At 48.7% G+C, this 21,864-nt stretch overlaps 1 long non-coding RNA gene across 1 annotated transcript in view; it reads right to left on the reverse strand.

Annotated features, from left to right (window-relative positions):
* The window catches only part of LOC123367381, a 138,722-nt gene extending 118,053 nt beyond the window's left edge, over positions 1-20,669 (reverse strand). Inside the window, exon 1 of the long non-coding RNA XR_006578431.1 lies at positions 20,608-20,669. This is a non-coding gene — a long non-coding RNA (uncharacterized LOC123367381). The remainder of the gene's footprint in view (positions 1-20,607) is intronic.
* Positions 20,670-21,864: the final 1,195 nt, after the last annotated feature.

Raw genomic sequence — 21,864 nt, forward strand, 5'->3', positions numbered from 1 at the left:
TCTGCCATCCGCTCCTCTCCGCCAGCAACCCTGCCATCCGCTCCTCTCCGCCAGCCACCCTGCCATCCGCTCTCACAGTCAGCCACTCTGCTATCCGCTCCTCTCAGTCAGCCACCCTGCTATCCGCTCCTCTCCGCCAGCCACCCTGCTATCCGCTCCTCTCCGCCAGCCACCCTGCTATCCGCTCCTTTACGCATTCCACCCTGTTATCCGCTGCTCTCCGACAGCCACCCTGCTATCCGCTCCTCTCAGTCAGCCAATCTGCTATCCGCTCTTCTCCGCCAGCCACTCTGCTAAACGCTCCTCTACGCCAGCCACTCTGCTAAACGCTCCTCTACGCCAGCCACTCTGCTATACGCTCCTCTCCACAAGCCATTCTGCTATCCGCTCCTCTCCTCCAGCCGCCCTGCTATCTGCTCCTCTCTGACAGCCGCTCTGCTATCCGCTCCTCTCTGACAGCCACTCTGCTATCCGCTCCTTTCCTACAGCCACTCTGCTATGCGCTCCTCTCCGCCAGCCACCCTGCTATCCGCTCCTCTCTGCCAGCCACCCTGCTATCCGCTGCTCTCCGTCAGCCACCCTAGCTGCTATCCTCTCCTCTCAGTCAGCCACCCTAGCTGCTATCCGCTCCTCTCCGCCAGCCACCCTAGCTGCTATCGGCTCCTCTCTGCCAGCCACCCTAGCTGCTATCGGCTCCCCTCCGCCAGCCGCTCTGCTATCCGCTCCTCTCTGACAGCCACTCTGCTATCCGCTACTCTCCCGCCAGCCACTCTGCTATCCGCTCCTCTCCGCCAGCCGCTCCTCTCCGCCAGGCACTCTGCTAGCAGATCCTGTCCGCCAGCCACCCTGCTATCTGCTCCTCTCCGCCAGCCACCCTAGCTGCTATCCGCTCCTCTCCGCCAGCCACCCTAGCTGCTATCGGCTCCTCTCTGCCAGCCACCCTAGCTGCTATCCGCTCCCCTCCGCCAGCCGCCCTGCTATCCGCTCCCCTCCGCCAGCCGCCCTGCTATCCGCTCCCCTCCGCCAGCCGCCCTGCTATCCGTTCCCCTCCGCCAGCCGCCCTGCTATCCGCTCCTCTCCGCCAGCCGCCCTGCTGTCCGCTCCTCTCTGCCAGCCACCCTGCTGTCCGCTCCTCTCCGCCAGCCACCCTGCTGTCCGCTCCTCACAGTCAGCCACCGTGCTATCCGCTCCTCACAGTCAGCCACCCTGCTATCCGCTCCTCTCAGTCAGCCACTCTGCTATCCGCTCCTCTCAGTCAGCCACTCTGCTATCCGCTACTCTCCCGCCAGCCACTCTGCTATCCGCTCCTCTCAGTCAGCCACTCTGCTATCCGCTCCTCTCAGTCAGCCACTCTGCTATCCGCTCCTCTCCCGCCAGCCACTCTGCTATCCGCTCCTCTCCGCCAGCCGCTCCTCTCCGCTAGCCGCTCTGCTATCCGCTCTTCTCCGCCAGCCACTCTGCTAAACGCTCCTCTACGCCAGCCACTCTGCTATCCGCTCCTCTCCGCGAGCCACTCTGCTATCCGTTCCTCTGCGACACCCACCCTGCTATCCGCTCCTCTCCTGCTGACACCCTGCTATCCGCTCCTCTCCACAAGCCATTCTGCTATCCGCTCCTCTCTGACAGCCACCCTGCTATCCGCTCCTCTCTGACAGCCACCCTGCTATCCGCTGCTCTCCGTCAGCCACCCTAGCTGCTATCCTCTCCTCTCAGTCAGCCACCCTAGCTGCTATCCGCTCCTCTCAGTCAGCAACCCTGCTATCCGCTCCTGTCCGCCAGCCACCCTAGCTGCTATCGGCGCCTCTCTGCCAGCCACCCTAGCTGCTATCGGCTCCTCTCCGCCAGCCGCCCTGCTATCCGCTCCCCTCCGCCAGCCGCCCTGCTATCCGCTCCCCTCCGCCAGCCGCCCTGCTATCCGCTCCCCTCCGCCAGCCGCCCTGCTATCCGCTCCCCTCCGCCAGCCGCCCTGCTATCCGCTCCTCTCCGCCAGCCACCCTGCTATCCGCTCCTCTCAGTCAGCCACTCTGCTATCCGCTCCTTTCAGTCAGCCACTCTGCTATCCGCTACTCTCGCACCAGCCACTCTGCTATCCGCTCCTCTCCGCCAGCCGCTCCTCTCCGCCAGCCACTCTGCTAGCCGCTCCTCTCCGCCAGGCACTCTGCTAGCCGATACTGTCCGCCAGCCACCCTGCTATCTGCTCCTCTCAGTCAGCCACTCTGCTATCGGCTCCTCTCCGCAAGCCACTCTGCTATCCGCTCCTCTCCGCTGCTCTCAGTCAGCCACCCTGCAATCCGCTCCTCTACGCCAGCCACTCTGATATCCGCTCCTCTCCGCGAACCACCCTGCTATCTGCTCCTCTCCGGCAGCCACACTGCTATCCTCTCCTCTCCGCCAGCCACTCTGGTATGCGCGCCTCTCCGCCAGCCACCCTGCTATCCGCTCCTCGCCGCCAGACACCCTGCTATCCGCTCCTCTCCGCCAGAAACCCTGCTATCCGCTCCTCTCCGCCAGCCACTCTGATATCCGCTCACCTCCGCCAGCCACTCTGATATCCGCTCACCTCCGCCAGCCACCCTGCTATCCGCTCCTCTCCGCCAGCCACCCTGCTATCCGCTCCTCTCCGTCAGCCACCCTGCTATCCGCTCCTCTCCGTCAGCCACCCTGCTATCCGCTTCTCTCCGTCAGCCACCCTGCTATCCGCTCCTCTCCGCCAGCCACTCTGCTATCCGCTCCTAACAGTCAGCCACGCTGCTATCCGCTCCTCTCCGCCAGCCACCCTGCTATCCGCTCCTCTCCGTCAGCCACCCTGCTATCCGCTCCTCTCCGTCAGCCACCCTGCTATCCGCTACTCTCCCGCCAGCCACTCTGCTATCCGCTCCTCTCCGCCAGCCGCTCCTCTCCGCCAGGCACTCTGCTAGCAGATCCTGTCCGCCAGCCACTCTGCTATCTGCTCCTCTCAGTCAGCCACTCTGCTATCCGCTCCTCTCAGTCAGCCACTCTGCTATCCGCTCCTCTCCGCGAACCACCCTACTATCCGCTCCTCTCCGACAGCCACCCTTCTATCGTCTCCTCGCCGCCAGGCACTCTGCTATCCGCTCCTCTCCGTCAGTCACCCTGCTATTCGCTCCTCTCCGTCAGTCACCCTGCTATCCGCTCCTCTCCGTCAGCCACCCTGCTATCCGGTCCTCTCCGCCAGCCACCCTGCTATCCGCTCCTCTCAGTCACCCACTTTGCTATCCGCTCCTCTCCGCCAGCCACCCTGCTATCCGCTCCTCTCCGCCAGCCACCCTGCTATCCGCTCCTCTCCGCCAGCCACCCTGCTATCCGCTCCTCTCCGTCAGCCACCCTGCTATCCGCTCTCCTCCGCCAGCCACCCTGCTATCCGCTCCTCTCCGTCAGCCACCCTGTTATCCGCTCCTCTCAGTCAGCTACCCTACTATCCGCTCCTCTCCGCCAGCCACTCCGCTATCCGCTCACCTCCGCCAGCCACCCAGCAGGGGCCGTGGGCAGGGGGGGCTGTGGCAGGGGCTGTGGCGGGGGGGGCTGTGGGCAGGGGCTGTGGGCAGGGGCTGTGGCAGTGGGTGGCTGTGGGCAGGGGCTGTGGCGGGGGGGGCTGTGGGCAGGGGCTGTGGGCAGGGGGGGGCTGTGGGCAGGGGGAGCTGTGGGCAGGGGCAGCTGTGGGCAGGGGCTGTGGGCAGGAGGAGCTGTGGGCGGGGGCTGTGGGCAGGGGGGGGCTGTGGGCGGGGGGGGCTGTGGGCAGGGGGGGCTGTGGCAGGGGCTGTGGCGGGGGGGGCTTTGGGCAGGGGGTGGCTGTGGCAGGGGCTGTGAGCAGGGGCTGTGGGCAGGGGCTGTGGCAGTGGGTGGCTGTGGGCAGGGGCTGTGGGCAGGGGCTTTGGCAGGGGAGGCTGTGGGCAGGGGCTGTGGGCAGGGGCTGGCAGGGGCTGTGGCGGGGGCTGTGGGCAGGGGCTGTGGCGGGGGGGCTGTGGGCAGGGGCTGTGGGCAGGGGGGGGCTGTGGCAGGGGCTGTGGGCAGGGGAGGCTGTGGGCGGGGGGGCTGTGGCGGGGGGGCTGGGGCAGGGGCGGGGCTGCAGACAGTGGGGGGCTGGGGGCAGGAGACACAGACACTCACACACGGGGACCGGCTGGGAGCAGCTCCCCCCCCCCCCCGGGACTCACCAGGCAGCAGCAGGAGCCCCAGGGCCAGAGGTCCGAGGAGCAGCAGCAGCAACCGGGCCAGGAGGCAGCCCAAATGGCTCCCGCATCCCAGCGCAGCGCCCCCCGGCGGGCGGGAGGAGGAATTACACCCTTCCCAGGCAGAGCCCATCAAAGCTTCCCTCGCAGGGAAGCCAGTTAACAAGCTGTTCTAAAACCGCTTCTAAATTTAACAGCCGGTTCCTGCGAACCGGTGCGAACCGGCTCCAGCTCACCCCTGCCCAGTCCCTATTCAAACCCAAATTGGTGGTGGTAAATTTGTAAATGAATTGTAGCTCTGCAGTTTCTCTTTGAAGTCTGTTTTAGAAGCTTTTTTGTTGAAGAATGGCTACTTTTAAATATGTTATTGAGTGTCGAGGGAGATGGAAGTGTTCTACAACTGGCTTTTGTATGTTACTATTCCTGATGTCTGATTTGTGTCCATTTATCCTTCTATGTAGAAATTGTCCGGTTTGTCCAATGTACATGGCAGAAGGGCATTGCTGGCACATGATGGCATATATCACATTAGTAGATGTGCAGGTGAATTGAGCCTCTGATGGTGTGGCTTGTGTGGTTGGGTCACTAGAGTAGATATGGGGACAGAGAAGGCAACAGGGTTTGTTCCTGGGCTAGTGTTGGTTGCTAGTGCTGGTGAGTATTTGCTTCAGGTTGGGGAGCTGTCTGTAAGCGATGATTGGCCTGCGTTCTTAGGCCTGTGAGAATGGGGGATCATTTTCCAGGATAGGTTGTAGATTGTTGATGATGTGCTGGAGAGGTTTTAGCTGGGGGCTGTACATGATGGCCAATGGTGTTCTGTTATTTTCTTTGTTTGGCGTGTCCTGTAGTAGGTGACTTCTGGGTACCTGTCTCACTCTGTCAATCTGTTTCCTCACTTCCCCAGGTGGGTATCATAGTTTTAAGAATGTTTGATAAAGATCTTGTAAATGTTTGTCTCTGTCTGAGGTACTGGAGCAAATGCAGTTGTATCTCAGGGGTTGGCTGTAGACAATGGATCGTGTGATGTGTCCTGGATGGAAGTTGGAGGCATGTAGATGTAAGCAGAGTCAGGATGAGCCCCACCCTGACATCTGGTGGTAAATTATGGGGAGTGCGGAAAGAAGTTTCGGTTATTTGCATTGGCACTCCCACCCCACTTAGCATACCGCAAAGCAGCATGGGATGATTATTTTCACAGCTGTGGGACCCCCCAATTTCGTTGTTATTGGGGCAGGAGCAATGAAATGTTGTCACCCTGATTGGGTAAATGGGGAACTACAAAATTGTCTTGTGATGGGGGGTTTCATTGTCAGCAGGATAGCGCTTGCTAGACGGGGGACATGGGTTCCAAAACCCTTTGGAGAGAGAGGCTGGGGACAGGTATCTGTACTTGGTGATGCAGGCTCCTTGTGTGAGCCAGAAGCACCAGTTCCACCTATGCTTCTCTCCACTGTGGAATGTCAGAGTTAATTTTTGATTCCCTTAAGAATCTAGATGCAGGTTACTGAGCTGAATTCACTGGTACTGGGGCTCCCCTACTATGAGCTGAAATCACTGAAGAGCTGGACTTGCTGAGCTGAGAGCACTGTGCTAATGAGTGGAGCTGAAATCACTGAAGAGCTGGACTTGCTGAGCTGAGAGCACTGTGCTAATGAGTAGGGGAGCCTGAAGCAATACTGGCAGAGCGGAGTGGAGCAGTTTGTGCAGCCACTGGGTGAGTGGAGCTGAGCAGCTCGTGAGGACGGCTGGAGCGGATCACAGAACAGCTGGTGGACCAGAGCAGCTGGCAGAGTGGAGCAGCCCACAGAGTAAGCGGAGCTGAGCTGTTTGCGGGGACGACTAGTGGAAGCAGAACCCCACGAAGAGGCAGGGCAGTTGGCCCCAAACCACGTAAGGTGCCCCTTTCTACCTAGGCTGGGGAGGGGGACCTCTGCAAAGAGACTCTTGAACTCTGGGCTGCCTGACCTGGGACAGAGACTTTTGAATTGTGGGACTTTTGGGACTGTGGGTGATTTGGGGGGTTGCTGGACTCAAGGGCCCAGAGAGAAGGACACGGCCCAAGTTGCTGGGGTGGGTCTTTGCTCACGGTTTGACCAGTTGAGGTATTTTCCAAATTTCATGCTTGTTGTTGTTTATCTTATGTAATTAAACCTTTTCTGCTACACCAAGAGTCTGTGCTTGCGAGAGGGGAAGTATTGCCTCCTTGAGGCGCCCAGGGGTGTGTGTAAGATTTTCCCAGGTCACTGGGTGGGGGCTCGAGCTGGTTTGCATTACGTTGTGGGGAAGGGACCCCTAGGTATTGGACCTGGCCCTTGCTGCTATCGTTTCAGCCTGGCAGAGGGGTTACATAGATATGTGTAGTGGTCAGTAGGTTTCCAGTATGGGAGGTGTTTATGTGACCATCACTTATTTGCACTGTAGTGTCCAGGAAGTGGATGTCTTGTGTGGAGTAGTCCAGGCTGAGGTTGATGATAGGGTGGATATTGTTGAAATCCAGGTGGAATCCTTCAAGGGCCTCTTTCCCGTGGGTCCATATGATGAAGATGTCATCAGTGTAGTGTCAGTAGAGGAGGGATGCTAGGGGACAAGAGCTGAGGAAGCACTGTTCTAAGTAAGCCATAAAAATGTTGGCATACTGTGGGACCCTGCGGGTACACATAGACGTGCCGCTGACTTGAAGGTACAAGTTGTCCCCAAATCAGAAATGCTTGTGGGTGAGGACAAAGTCACAAATCTCAGCCACCAAGTGTGTCATAGCCTCATCAGGGATACTGTTCCTGACAGCTTGTAGTCCATCCTTGCGTGAAATATTGGTGTAAAGAGCTTCTACATCCATGGTGGCCAGGATGGTGTTTTCAGGAAGATCACCAATGCATTGTAGTTTCCTCAGGAAGTCGGTGGTGTCTCGAAGATAGCTGGGGGTGCTGGTAGCGTAAGGTCTGGGGAGATAGTCCAAATAGCCAGATAATCCTGCTGTAAGAGTGCCAATGCCTGAGATAGGGAGATGTCCAGGACTTCCAGGTTTATGGATCTTGGGTAGCAGATAGAATACCCCTGGTCGGGGATCTAGGGGTGTGTCCATGTAGATTTGTTCCCATGCTGTAGCAGAGAGTTTCATGAGCAGATGGTGTAGTTTCTTTTGTTACTCCTCAGTGGGATTGGAGGATAGTGGCCTGTAGAATGTGGTGTTGGAGAGTTGTCTGGCAGCCTCCTGTTCACAATCTGACCTGTTCATGATGACTACAGCACCTCCTTTGTCAGCCCTTTTGATTATAATGTCAGAGTTGTTTCTGAGGCTGTGGATGGTGTTGCGTTCTGTATGGCTGAGGTTATGGGGCAAGTGATGCTGTTTGTTCACAATTTCAGCCTGTGCACATCTACGGAAGCACTCTATGTAGAAGTCCAGTCTGTCATTTTGACCATTAGGAGGAGTCTACACAGAATTCAGACATCAGGAATGGTAACATACAAAAGCCAGTAGGAGAACACTTCAGTCTCCCTGGACACTCAATAACAGATTTAAAAGTAGACATTCTTTAAAAAAAAAAAAACTTAAAAAATAGACTTAAAAGAGAAACTGCTGAGCTACAATTCATTTGCATACTAACACCATCAATTTGGGCTTGAATAGGGACTGGGAGTGGCTGGATCATTACAAAAGCAATTTCCCCTCTCTTGGTATTGACACCTCCTCATCAATTATTGGGAGTGGACAACATCCACCCTGACTAAAATGGCCTTCAACATTGGTTCTCCACTTGTAACCTTCTCTTCATGTGCCAATATATATTTATGCCTGTATCTGGAATTTTCACTCCGTGCATCTGAAGAAATGGGTTTTTCACCCATGAAAGTTTATGCCCAAATAAATCTGTTAATCTGGAGAATGTGTTGCATGTTCTGTGTATAGCAGGAGTTGGCAACCTGCGGCATGCGTACCAAAGGTGGCACATGAGCTGATTTTTAGTGGCACTCTGGTGCCAGCTGGGGTCCTGACCACTAGCCCTGCTCAGCCCACTGCCGGCCTGTATGGATGGAACCCCAGGCTGGCAGTGGGCTGAGCAGGGCTGGTGGACAGAACCCCAGACCAGTAGTGACCTGAGTGGCTCAGCCCGCTGCCAGACTGGGGTCCCAGCCGCTGGCCCCTGTAAATGTAAAATGTATTACTGGCACGCGAAACCTTAAATTACAGCAAGTAAATGAAGACTTGGCACACCACTTCTCAAAGTTTGCTGACCCCTCATCTATAGCAACTGTACAAAGGTAAAGGAAACTGACTGCTTTGAACATTCTGATTCTACCCCAAGCCATTCTTCTTGTGACAATTTGTGGCTTAGAACTACACATGGAAAAAATAAATGTACAGGCCTGAGCTCCAGTAAGTACCCAAACGGACCTTGATCCACTGTCCCAGAAGTTGTTTATCCCAAAGAAGGAACAGGTACAGATCAGCAATGCCCCAAACCATTATAAAAGCATTGCAGGCTTCTTTTTTTATTCAATATACTGTGTATATCTCTTAGCACTCAGAATCTCCAACACTTGTTAATTAATCTGTTTTCTTATACTTCACTGTGCTTTGGATTGGCACCAAAGCCCAAAAGGGAAGAATCCAGCTGTCAAAAAATGAATGTCTATAATGAATGTAAGGCGTGGACAGAGATGACATAATTGTCACATAGCACCTAGGACACAAAAGCCATTATTGTTCTTTAGTGTTCTAACAAGGAAAGGGATATTTCTGAAGGGCAGGAGGTCATGGTAAAGGGAGACAACGACATGAAATGCCGTCACTGCACACTGAGCACATTGGGTTGGAGTTGAGAGCAGAAAGGATTTATAAAACTTTAATAAATATTCAGTACATTAGAAAATTTAAAAAATCTAGACATAAATTAACTAAATAAGGCTAGTCTGGGCCCAGTCGTCTAGTAGTTGGAACATGCACTAGAAACAAGGAGCCTGAAGTTCTGTTCATGGCTTTGATACTGAATTTCCGTGTGACCATGGCAAGTCACTTTTTCTATTAGTTTTGGATCAGGCCGAGTGTCTCGGTGTCTCAGTTTCCCTATCATTAAAAGGGATAGTGCTAGTTGCCTAATTTACCCCACAGAAGTGTTGTGAGGCCCATGTCTGTAAATTGCTTTTGAGACCCTGGAATGGAAGCTTATAGAAATGCTTTGTATTAACCAGCAACTCTTATTTATACTGTTGCCCCTTTGCTCAGTAGAAGCAGCTTTTGGAGCCTTGTAAGTCAGTTTCCCATTTAGAGCAGAAATAGGTGATAGTCGGGTACTTTCCTAGAGTAAATCCTTTATTCACCACATGTGCACACGACCTGTTCTCTCAAGCAGCAGTGGTAACAAACTGCACCCACACCTTTTGCAGAAATCACACGCTTGACCTATGCTTAAGTTATGGAGGTGTAGCTACATAAGTCAGGGGTCCATGGAAGAAAACTTTTGTGCTCCTGACTGGCGCAGTTACGCTGACAAAACCCCCATTGTATGTAGAGTTATGTCACTAGAAGAGGCCTTCTGTCAACCTAGCTAGCATCATGTGGGGAGGTGGTGTTCATACAGGGACAGAAACGCCTGGCAGTGTCTTGTCTATGCTGGGGGCTTGCCTATGCTACGGAGATAATGCCGGCATAGCTATGTTGCTGTAGCTATGCTGGCATAACCCTGTAGTGTAAACACAGCCTACACCATCAAAAAGGTTTTTCCTACCAGTGTAGAAACCCTGTCTCCCTGAATGATGACAGAAGCATTCTTCTGTCCATCTAACTGTGGCTACAGTGGGAATTAGGTCAGCACAGCAATGTCACGGAGAGGTGTGTGGGCTTTTCATGCCCCTGACTTATGTAGCTATGATGACCTAACTGTTAAGTGTAGACCAAGCCTGTGCCCTTTTTCTCCCTCTTCCTGTTCAGTTACAGCAGGGAGCCCCCTAGTCCAAGGCTCCCCTTAGATTGCCTGGTCTGGAACAGTAGTGGCCTGGCTATTAACCCTCCTTTTGTGCAGTGCTGTAACGCAAAGGAAATGCAGGGAGGTCTAATGACCCAAACAAAGCGTGGTTTAACTGACAGTGCTATGTATGGTATCTTTTTCTAGGGGGAGTTTCAGCATGGGAGCTTATACATTAGTGACCCTCATGTGCAAACCATTTTGTCACAACGTATGGTGTGTATATATAGCCTATACCTACTGACTCTTGTGATGTCAGAGGAGATATGGTGTCTGTGAGGGTGCCCTGGAACACCATCAGGGACTTGTGTAATATTTTAGATGGGCAGAGATAAGAAATGGCTTGTACACTCGAGCAGAGGAGGAGGTTGTGCAACTGATAAAGAAAGAAAGCTAAACAATGGCTCACTTGATGGCTTACAGCCCTCTGTCATGGCTCCTGAGAAGACAGTTATATTAGCTCACACCAACCTCAACATTCAAAAATTACCCAGATGAGGCAGAGAAAGCAATAACTCTCATTCTCCTGCAGCCACAGGAACTATAGCGGAGGCTAGTAATGATCATTCATGTCACATATTTTCCAGTTTCACTGTGTAACTACAGAATGCCAAATTGAAGTCACTGGTCCTGTGACATGAATGCACAGGCAGCCCTTGCACAGAGTTGTGGAGGAGGTGTTGGGGCTCCTTTTCAGCAAGAAAGTATCTAACATTCCCAATACTCCTTCTGCAAAATGACAACCAACATATTACCTGGAATTGAAATTGTTGCCGGTGATGGAAAAACAATTAAGATCTCATAAGCATTCTGTTTATACAGCCAAGAAAAGGAAGAGAATATCAGAGGAAATGTGATACATAGGACAGTACTGAGCATTCTCTCAACTTCAGCCTGTCATTAGGCTGTATTACCATAGGTGATTGTACAATATATTTCATTCAATTGCACAAGAATGATTTAACACTTTCCCTTCTGCTTTTCACTGATGTGAATAGATTAAATTCATATACACTACTGCAGAGGTGGACTCCAGGTACCCCCTGGCATTAAATTCATAGATGCGAGTGACTCTTTCAGCTGGGTTTTATCATCTTTTGACAGATTACCATTATTAATTATTATTGTAATGATGAAATTTTGGTGTCTGTGACATATCCGGGTATAATTCAGACCAGTGGGTGGGGGGCTGTGTCATCCCTGCCCTGCAACGTTGGGTGCCTTACAAAGCCTTGCTGAGGTAGCTCCCATCTGGGCCACTCACCAACAGCCTTCCAGCCTGCAAGTCACACCCTGAGCGTTTAGGTGTAACTACAGCCTGCAAGTTACACTCTGGCTCTCACCAGCCTTGATTACACTGCAGGGTGACCCCAGCACACCCCCAGTCCTGGATCTTCCCCCAGAAATATATGTCTTCTACTGCCCAACCCTCTCCTGGGCAGTCTACATATATTAAGTCTGTTATTCCCTTCAAGAAATAATATGCCAGCTCATTATCTTAAATAGTGTTACACAGACACTTCAATTTAAATACACTGAATTATGTAAAACAAGTATTAGTGTTAGTCTGGATCTGTAAAAAGCAACAAAGAGTCCTGTGGCACCTTATAGACCAACAGATGTATTGGAGCGTAAGCTTTCGTGCGTAAATACCCATGCGTCTGACGAAGTGGGTATTCACCCACGAAAGCTCATGCTCCAATACTTCTGTTAGTCTATAAGGTGCCACAGGACTCTTTGTAGCTTTATGTAAAACAAGTTTATTAAGTACAAAGAGGGATATTTTAAGTGAATACAAGTAATGCAGCATAAAAGTCAGAAATGTTGACAAGAAAACTAAAGATAAAGCACATATTAGTGCCTAACTTAACGAACTATATTAGAGTCAAGCAAAATTTCTCACCACATACTTCCAGCAAGGTTACTGACCAGTCTCTTCTGGTCAGGACCACAACTCCCACAAGTCCAATGACCATTTCCTTTTATATTCTCAGGTGGTCAGAAAATGTAATAGGCGGAGAGGAGGGAGGAGAGCAAGGGGGTCTCTTGGGGGTGTTTGCCCCTGCTTTTTATAGTTTCAGTCCCTGTCTTGAAAAATATTTCCAGCTGAGACCCAGGAGATAGAGTGCTTAATTTGTGCCAGGGCTTGCCAGGCCTGAGCCCCAGCTTGGCAGTTCATAGCCCCAGGACCTCTAGGCTTGGCAGTTCATAGCCCCAGGACCTCTGGGCTTGCTGCATCAGTTATGAATGTAAAAAAAAATTGCTTGAGGCAGGCACTAGTTTCATTACAAATTAAACACTGGATATTCCCGGCTGGGTTTTTCACCTTTTTGAACTTCCTTTGTTTTCCCATCCTGCTTGATGACTCTGTTTAGTGCTCACATGCAAATTAAGGCAAGCACACATTTATTTGTTTAGGACAGACCTGTTTGCCGATTTCTGCTTGGGCAGGGGTGTGGGGTTTGGAACATGAGTTAATAACATCATACAGGGGACTCTCATAACTTCACATGTAGTGTTGCCACACATTTTATCAAGTCAATACTGACCAAAAAATTATGGGTTTTCAAATGATACATGACAAGGCATACCTTGTACAAAGATTATTACAGTAGTGTATAGAGTGCGAATGAAGGAGTGTATTCTGTTAGTCATTCATTGACTGATTTAACTTCTATTGCTGACAGAGAAATTAAGACCCCAATTCAGGAGAGCACTTAGGCACATGGTTAAAGTTAAGCATGTGCTTAGGTGCTGTCCTGGATAGGAATGAACTTAAGTATGTATTTAAGAGCTTTCCTGAATTGAGGCCTGTAGCAGGGTGGTCCCCTGCTCCTGCCCTGAAGGGCTTAAAACAGCCCAGGAGAGGGCTGTGGCTGGGGCAAGAAGCCTGGGCTGATTGGGGAAAGTAGGCTCAGCTGTGGCCATGGCCCAATCAGGCCCAGCTGGCCCCTATAAGAGGCTGTGAGCCAGACACCCAAACAGTCTCTCTCTGTCTGTTGAGGGAGAAGGGCCTGGTTGTAGGGAGCTAGACACAAAGTACCTGAGCGAAGCAGGGCTGGGGACAGGCTGAGGAGCTGGGGAGCTCTAGCCTGGAAAGCCCCAGGCTGCCGCCTAGCAGTGGTCTAACAGGTACTGGGGGTTGCAGAGGGCAGCTCAGGGGTAGGCCAAGGCAGCAGGTCCAAACCCCTTTGCCTGTGATGAGTAGGCTGATACTGCAGTCTGCCCCAGGGTGTGGGGCTAGATGATGACTGGCAGTAGCCATATACTAAGGTGAGGTGGGGATAGAAGGTGGGGGTTCCCCTGAGAAAGGGGTTACTGCCAGGGGGCAGCACCCCAGGTAAAAGGGCACCGGGTCCAGGGAGGGACACGGGAGCCAGAGGACAGGTGGATCACTGGCCTGCAGAGGGTGCTCTGGAGCTGGAACTGAGCTAATTCCCAGAAGTCACCAGCAGGAGGCACCCCAGGGGTGAGTCAGCACCTCTACAAGGCCTAATGGAGTATGATGGGCCAGATTTTCAGCACCATATGTGCATTTGCCATGACACTATACTGCTGTGATGATTGTGCATGAAAATTGCCTGTTAGATACAACTCCATTAGAGTGCACTGTTCATGCTGATGTTATTGTAAATGTTATCCCTACTCAAAAAGAAGTTATACTTCTGATGGATATTTCACATTGGCAGTCCTTTCTTACAGGCACACTGACTTGAATTTTAATAACTGTTGCTTAGATCTATATATATGGCTGTCATCATTGCATACAACGGTCGTCATGGTATCTCATGTGTTATTCTTGTGGCTGTATAGTCCACTCTGCAAGATGTTACGTAAGAACGTGTAGGCTCCCACTGAAGACTTGTTATGACGTTTAGTCCCTTTTTCAATCAGTTTGTCTTGTATGTCTGTCTCAAAGTGTTTACAACTTGTACTGACATTTGCTCTCCATTCAGGTCTGTCTTTGGCTGTATTTTCTAAGTTCTCAATATTTATGCTGCCTGAGTTGAGATTCTGCTTAAGGGTGAGTCTGAAGCATTTACATTGACCTCCTTGCCTGCACGTTCGGAGTTGCAGCTCACCATAGAGGACTTTTTTCACTTGATCATTACCTAGAGTGTTATATTTATCTGGTTCTCCCTCTGTGGGACTCCCTCAAAAGATATTTTTAATTATGATCAAAATGAGTATTAGAAAATTCTGTGGTTTATAGGCAAAATAACACATTTTACATCACAATGATCCTAACAGAGGAGAAGGGTGGGTATAAATTTCCAGACCTTCAACTACACCCTGTAGTTTTCATCTTGAATACAGATGGTCATATAGCATAAAAAACCTATTATTTGTAAGTGGATCTATACTGAGGAATCTACCAATACCCATTCCTGGTAGAAAGCCAGTATTATAGAGAAAAATGCACTGCCTGCTTCACAATTGCATTTGTCAGGAAGCTTTAGGAAGATAGTTGAAAAAATAACTTCAGACTCTTTATCATCAGTACATAATGTGAGACAGTCCCAGCTACCCTGCTAACCAGAGGGAAATCATGCGGTTTGTATCAATCAACAAGAATGCTGTAAGCTTAAATCATTAGTTCCATGGAGAAGCATCCTTTTCCCAGAGCGTGAAAATTTACAGTCTTGTGTGCGAGTCAATATATTACACTCCAAGACTGTGTTGGGCTGGTGGGCAGGCTTTAAACAAGCTCCTTCTGTGATTTGATGCCAAAATGGCCATCACTCTTCTCCTTACCCAAAGCCCTTGAGAAGTTAAAAAGTACAGTGTAAACTATTTACAAGTTCTTCCTGTCCTCCCTGTAAATAGTAATTATTATTACTATTTATTACTTATTTTTTAAAATAAGCAACAAAAACCTGTTTTGATTTCTATTTAGTCAGAGTGCCCCCTAGTGCTTGGGGTGGATTGTTACTTTTGCAGCATCACCTCCCCTGTGAGTGCACTGTACAGAAGCTTCATTGGGTTTTGCAAACTTGCTCAGTAAAGGAGGCAGCAGGGGACTTGTCAATCCCCTTGGTATAGGCTCCTGCTCAGCTCAGGGAATTAACTTCATAGGAAATTAAAGCTACTTGAAGGAGCCTTAATTCTTTGAGTCCCCATGGCTGCTACTGAAGCTGCTGTAGAGGGACTTATTCAATTGGAGCAGAGCACCCAGAAAGAGCATCTTGGCAGGGGATGGAGGCAGTGTGGAGGGCAGCCACCCTTGCAGGACAGCATTTGCATCTCAATGGACACCATGAAGTTTGGGCCCTGCTAACTCCATGTAATTCCCCAAATCCCTTCTGCCAGATGAGATGCTTCTGTGGAAACTTGGAGGGGAATCTCTGGGGTTTGTGGCTCCTCTCAATCCCTCCTGTGGGTTTTACTTAGAAGGGCAGCAATCTGGGCCAGAATTAACATTGCTGAATGGTGGTCAGGCATCAGCGATTTGCCCAATGAATAGTGATCAAAGATAGGTATGGAAACCTCAGAATAGGTGGTTCTTTCTTGTCCATCTCCCACAGAGCAAGGTGAATGGGGTTAGCAGTCTGATTCCCTCTGTCTGCCTGGTTACGCACACTGAGAATTGGATGGCATTGGTATGCTGCTGTTATGGGGATTGTTGGTTTATAGGTATTGCACATTTTGTCTTTCTTCTTGTCATAAAATATAAAAACTTTGAACTAAAAGCATTCTGGGAGGTAGATACATGGTGTCTTTTACCTGTAAAGGGTTAAGAAGCTCAGTAAACCTGGCTGACACCTGACCAGAGGACCAATAAGGGGACAAGATACTTTCAAATCTTGGTGGAGGGAAGTCTTTTGTTTGTGCTCTTTGTTTGGGGGTTGTTCGCTCTTGGGACTAAGAGGGACCAGACATCAATCCAGGCTCTCCAAATCTTTCTGAATCAGTCTCTCATGTTTCAAACTTGTAAGTAATAGCCAGGCAAGGCGTGTTAGTCTTATTTTTGTTTTCTCAACTTGTAAATGTTCCTTTTTGCTGAGAGGATTTTACCTCTGTTTGCTGTAACTTTGAACCTAAAGCTAGAGGGGGTTCCTCTGGGCTATATGAATCTGATTACCCTGTAAAGTATTTTCCATCCTGATTTTACAGAGATAATTTTTACCTTTCTTTCTTTAATTAAAAGCTTTCTTTTTAAGAACCTGATTGATTTTTTCCTTGTGTTAAGATCCAAGTGGATTGGATCTGGACTCACTAGGAATTGGTGGGGGAAGAGAGGGGGGATGGTTAAATTCTCCTTGTGTTAAGATCCAAGGGGTTGGATCGGTGTTCACCAGGAACTTGGTGAAAGCCTCTCAAGGCTGCCCAGGGAGGGGAAGGTTTTGGGGGGACAGAAGGTGATCCAGACACTGAAATTTCTGGATGGTGGCAGTGTTACCAGTGTTAAGCTAGTAATTAAGCTTAGAAGTGTCCATGCAGGTCCCCACATCTGTACCCTAAAGCTCACAGTGGGGGAGGAACCTTGACACATGGACTTGGACTTTTCTGACCTTCCACACTCAATGCCAGATTTCCACTGACCCTGTGAGGGGGCAGAGGGCACAGAGAATATATCTGCCCCTATACAGAAGCTAAGTTAACCACAGTCATTGTGGGGAGTAGAGGTGCTGCTCCAGGCTTGAGCTGCCGCTCATTTCCCTAAGAAGGTTGGGTGGGACAGAGCTACTGGCCAGCAGGGTTGAACTGGTGGAGAAGGAGCACAAGCTGCATCTTTCTGAAGGGTGGCACAGATGCTGCTTCAGAATCACAGTTCTCTGGAGCTTTAGGAGAATTGGGCTGAGTCCTCTGTGGCAGTGAAGCACCCTTGCGCGTAGAACACAGGCCCCGAATGCCAGCCATAGTCTAGCCCTTTCTCTCCTAACTAAAGTTAATGAGCTGATTGATTACTGCCATCAGTTACAGGCTACAGCTAAAGACAAAGAAGAAACGATTTTGTGATTTGTCTAAGGAAAACAAACAACCTTTCTGTGCTGGAGCCATGCTGAAGACTAGCCTAGTCCTGAATGCTGGGAAATGGCAAGGTCCAATTGAGGGTGACAAAAGTTTACTTGTAAAAAACACAAGTGAATGTTACGTTTTCCAAAGGGGGAGATGGATGCTATCTTCAATTGCCCAAGGACACAGATCACGTCCAGTGTGTAAAGTCATTAACAGAAGCCCTTTGGGCATATACTATATGTCATAACAATACACTGATGCCTGCAACAGGAATGCACTTAAAAGACATGATTCTTTGGGCTAAGAGGCGCAATGGCTTAGTTCAGTTGCTTTTCACCTCAGGAGACCTTGATGCTAGTTTAGGTCACAAGTGAATGTTAGTGTTTCACGTTAATTTCCGACTGCGTACATCACAAAACTACCCACATATCCCAGCACTGGAATAACAGCAAAAGGTTTAATAACGTTTCCTGTATTTCTGTGAAGCTTCAGTATCATGATGGGGGAAGGGGGGATCTGGGGTATCGTGATGGGGAGTGTGGATATTGGGATTGGGGGAGAAGGGTGTATTCAATAAATTTCCAACAGATTTGAAACACACTCAAAAAATCTAAAGTTTGAAAGGTTTTGACTCCTTTAAGCAGGCAATTTTTTGGCCTACTCATGTCACGAAGTGCTGAGCCTGACCCCACCCAAACTCAACATCAGATGATAATACAGCACTTTCTGGATGGTTCCCAAATACTTCAGGGCTCAGCTGTTTTGTAATGGGTGTTCCTCCCTCCCCTCTTCCCCCCCCCGCCTCCAGATTTTAAAAATCCTGTTTCCCCAGGCAAACCTTGGAATAGGAGGGAAGACAGCTAGGGCAGATGGGCGCCTGAATGGATCAAAGAGAAATATTATTGTTGGAAGGACCTAGGGAAAAATGTTATTTGTCCTTTCCTAATAGCAATGCTGAAGCTCTGACTCACAGCGGATGAGTCATTACAGTTCTGTTTATATTAATGGTCTCTGGGGAAAAGCAGAATTCAAGAGAGGCTCTGACATTTCATCTATTTTCTGTGAGAAAACTGTCATCGGTTCCCATAATTCATATAAAATTATGATTATAGCCATGGTGTGTTGCACATCTTATTGGGAGTCAGTGAGGGGACTTCAAGGATTATGTTTAGCTTCATGCATGTGTTTCAATAACAATCTAAATATTAAAAAATTAAATGGACAATGGATTGTCTTTCTTAAGTAGAGCTATTGAGGGGTCCAAAAGGAGAATTGGTTAAGGGAATTGGTTAGACTCACATTTTTTTAAATGTGAAAATGCTGAATTGCTGAGAAGGTTTCTCAGGTGCAGGATGGAATTTCTGGAGTGTGAATACCACCCCAGATCCAGGATGAAGTTTCTGTGGGTGAGAAAGAGAGTCCAGCACACCACACACCCCTCTGCGGTGGTTTTTGTTGTTTGTATTTTGTGCAGTGTGCAGAATGGATGTATGCCCCTGTCACACCCTGGCAGAGATGCATGAATTATTTGATCGGTCTCTTATTACTCTAAATACTATGCCTTCCAATTCTGTAGTGAAAAGCCAAATGCTAAGTGGAAACTTGCAAGGTTTTACTCCTGCAAAGCATTTAAATTTTCATCAGTTAACATTTGATTATGTACCCAACAATATCCAGCTTTTCTTAATTGATAAAAGCAACATAATTGTAAGCGTACTTTGCCTTGTGGCCCATAGCTGGCTCCTTTCCTAACCCAAGTTGTCAGGGTAAATATAAAAATGAATTAATAAAACAGATACAGAATTGCCAGAGGTTCAGATTCTAGTAAACCAGACTTTTGCAATCAAGTAGTGTAAGTTCACTGGCCATCACTTATTAGGCTCAAGGTTCAAGCTAGCAATACAACTGCATCACCAAGTATAAATACTGTATCTCAGATCATTCAAGAATCTTAGAGCCACAAGAATAGAACATGAAGTGCCTTTTTTATTAGTAATTTCTCCATTGACTGTGATAAAGCTCCCTTCCTCAAACCTCTAAGATATGACAAAGAAAGCCAGCTCGCTTGTTTTTTAGAGGTGATTTTCCAGTCAACAACAGACCTAATTACCAGGGGGTCACATTCCAGAAGCAGAACAGGGAATAAGACTCCCCACTGAAGTCATAACTCCCAATCTCCTCCCCTAGCCAGCTGACCACTCTCCCACCCTATGGGAAGTTTTAATTCTTCATCATGGAGCTAGACCCAAATTGCTGATCACAAGGTGCTGGTTCCATTGTCAGACAAGATACATGTATTTAGCAAGAGCATAGAGATTAACTATATTGGCTGTAACAGCCCTTAATGTCTCTGAATCATCCTGAAGCAGCTAAGTTAGCAAGAGAACAAATGAACAGCCCATTGCACATATAACCCATTAATAATGATTGGAGCTTGTGGGATGAGGATTTTTTTCCATGCAAATTTTTTATTTAAAACAAAATAAAAATACAACCTGAACTCTTCCAGTTCTTGGGGTTTTGTTTTTCCAATGAAAATATTTCAAGGACAGTAGACACTTGCCGTGAAAACCTTGGTTTTGCCAAAGCCACAATCTTCTACTTTAAAAAAAAAAAAAAAAAGTTGATGCAATTTTTTTGACCAGGCCTAATAATAATGTGAGTCACCTCCTTCACAGCCACCTCAATAGGAAGCTCTGGGACAGGTATCAGAGTAGAAGGCTTGATAGAGACAGTAAATGGCTACAAAACTTTTGGCAACAATCTGAGGAGATTTGACCAGTCCCAAATGAGTGCCACTCAAAGATCAGCAGTAGTGACTTTTCTGACCAATGGTATAGCAAGCAGGGCTAATGTACTTCATCGGACCTAGAGTGCACCTCTGAAAATCAAGCTGCTTATTGTCTAAACAGGAGCTTGGACATCCATATTGAAAACTTGGCCTTACATCCTTAGCAGTGGACATGAAGCATTGTCATGCTCAAGGCACAGTTTCAACAAGTACTCCACACAGTTTATTTCAGATACCTCCTTTTCTCTCGACTCCACAGTAGGCCTTGTCAAGTTGCATTACATAAGAACACAAAATCTTAACTTACCTGTCAGTCAAAAACTTTCATAGCTGTTCAGCCTGAGCAGGATTAATCCCAGATAAAGGCTATTAAGTGAAGCTGTCTGATTATACTTTGTATTGCACTTTTGGAGTCCCCTGGAATAAAACATTTTATGGGAATTCGAAGCCTACCTACTTGCTGCCACAGCTCCACTAATTTCTATGGGAAAATAAAATATCCACAAGATGTCATTGTTTGCAATTTTACAAGGTTCTGCAGATTAATCAAGTGTCAGCTCAGATTCCAATCATTATAGGAATGGGAATATCAAGGAAGTGGGACAGCAGGAATATGTTTAGGGTATAAAAATCACCTGGAGCTGGATGTTTTTAGTGTTGAATGTGGCTTTTTTCTATGAGTTTGCAAGTCATTCCCTACCTCTCCATTCCCGTTGTCCTCCTTTCCTCCTTCTGCACACATCCTCCTTCTGCACACATCCTCTGTGCTGTTTATCATTCTCTTTAGTCTCATTCTTATGTAACCAGCCACTGGCTTACTCTTTTGGCTGCAGCAATTTTTTGTGTTTTGTAGCAATCCTACAGACCCGAGCATGGGATCTCTGCACACAAATCCTGTTATTTATTAACAAGATTAGTGTAAAGAATTTCATGCATCCGCTTAAAAACTCACCTCACAGAGTCGTTTTTAGCCGCACTGGGGCTGGGATTTGCACATTTCCATTTCTTTCAACTCCCTCCTGCCCCCTTTAGCCTTGAACTGTATGAAGTACAGTGCTCCAGAAGAGAAGGATTTCAAGTGGATAATTAGCTACAGATTAAAACACTAAGAGAAACATACTCCTCTGTAGCTACTTGGCTCAGTGACTTCCTTTTGAAGTTTGTGGTTTGGTTGTTTTTTTTTGTGTACAAAAATCACTTTAAATCGTCTTTTATTTTTCTAGTTTGCAGAACATTGAGGTTGGGTGCAAGTGTTCCTCTTCAAAAGGGAGGTCAAACGATTGACTCCAACCCAAGTGAACAAGGGTGGAAAAATCTTTTTGATGTGTAGGCTTCACATTGACTGTATAACTCAGCCTTGTCTTTGCCGTTTGACTCACACTACTCAGAATTACATTAAAAAATGAAGGTCACGAACATGCTACAGGAACTGCAGTTGACCATTTTTTCCCCCTCAGCATGGTTGTTCCTAGTAGAATTCTAGGACAATTTCACCCTTGAAGTCCTAGAGAATTTTATAAAATATGTTTTTTATATGTGATGGTTGCCTTCTTGCCTGACACACATGGGATAGGCCCAATGGCCTCCAGAACATGCTGCTGAAATTTGAGCTAAAGCTTTCCGTTTGCAGGGCTGTCACAGTGTACATCTACAGCGTCAATTGACTTGGGCTCATGGGGCTATACAATTGCAGTGTAGATGTTGAGGTATGGCCTGGAGCCCAGGCTTTTGCACAGTTTCAGATCCTGGACTCCAGCCTGAGCCCGAATGCCTACACTGCAATTTTATAGCCCTGCAGCCTGAGCTCTGTGAGCCCAAGTCAGCTGACCTGGGCTCTCAGACTCTGTGCCGTGGATCTTTTATTACAGTGTAGACATACCCATGGACTCATCCTCTGGATTAGCACAAAGAGGAATCTGTAACACACCTTCGGCAGTAGGTTACATATAGATTATTT

The sequence above is a fragment of the Mauremys mutica genome, chromosome 3 (assembly GCF_020497125.1).
Source record: "Mauremys mutica isolate MM-2020 ecotype Southern chromosome 3, ASM2049712v1, whole genome shotgun sequence".
NCBI classification, from domain to species: Eukaryota; Metazoa; Chordata; order Testudines; family Geoemydidae; genus Mauremys; species Mauremys mutica.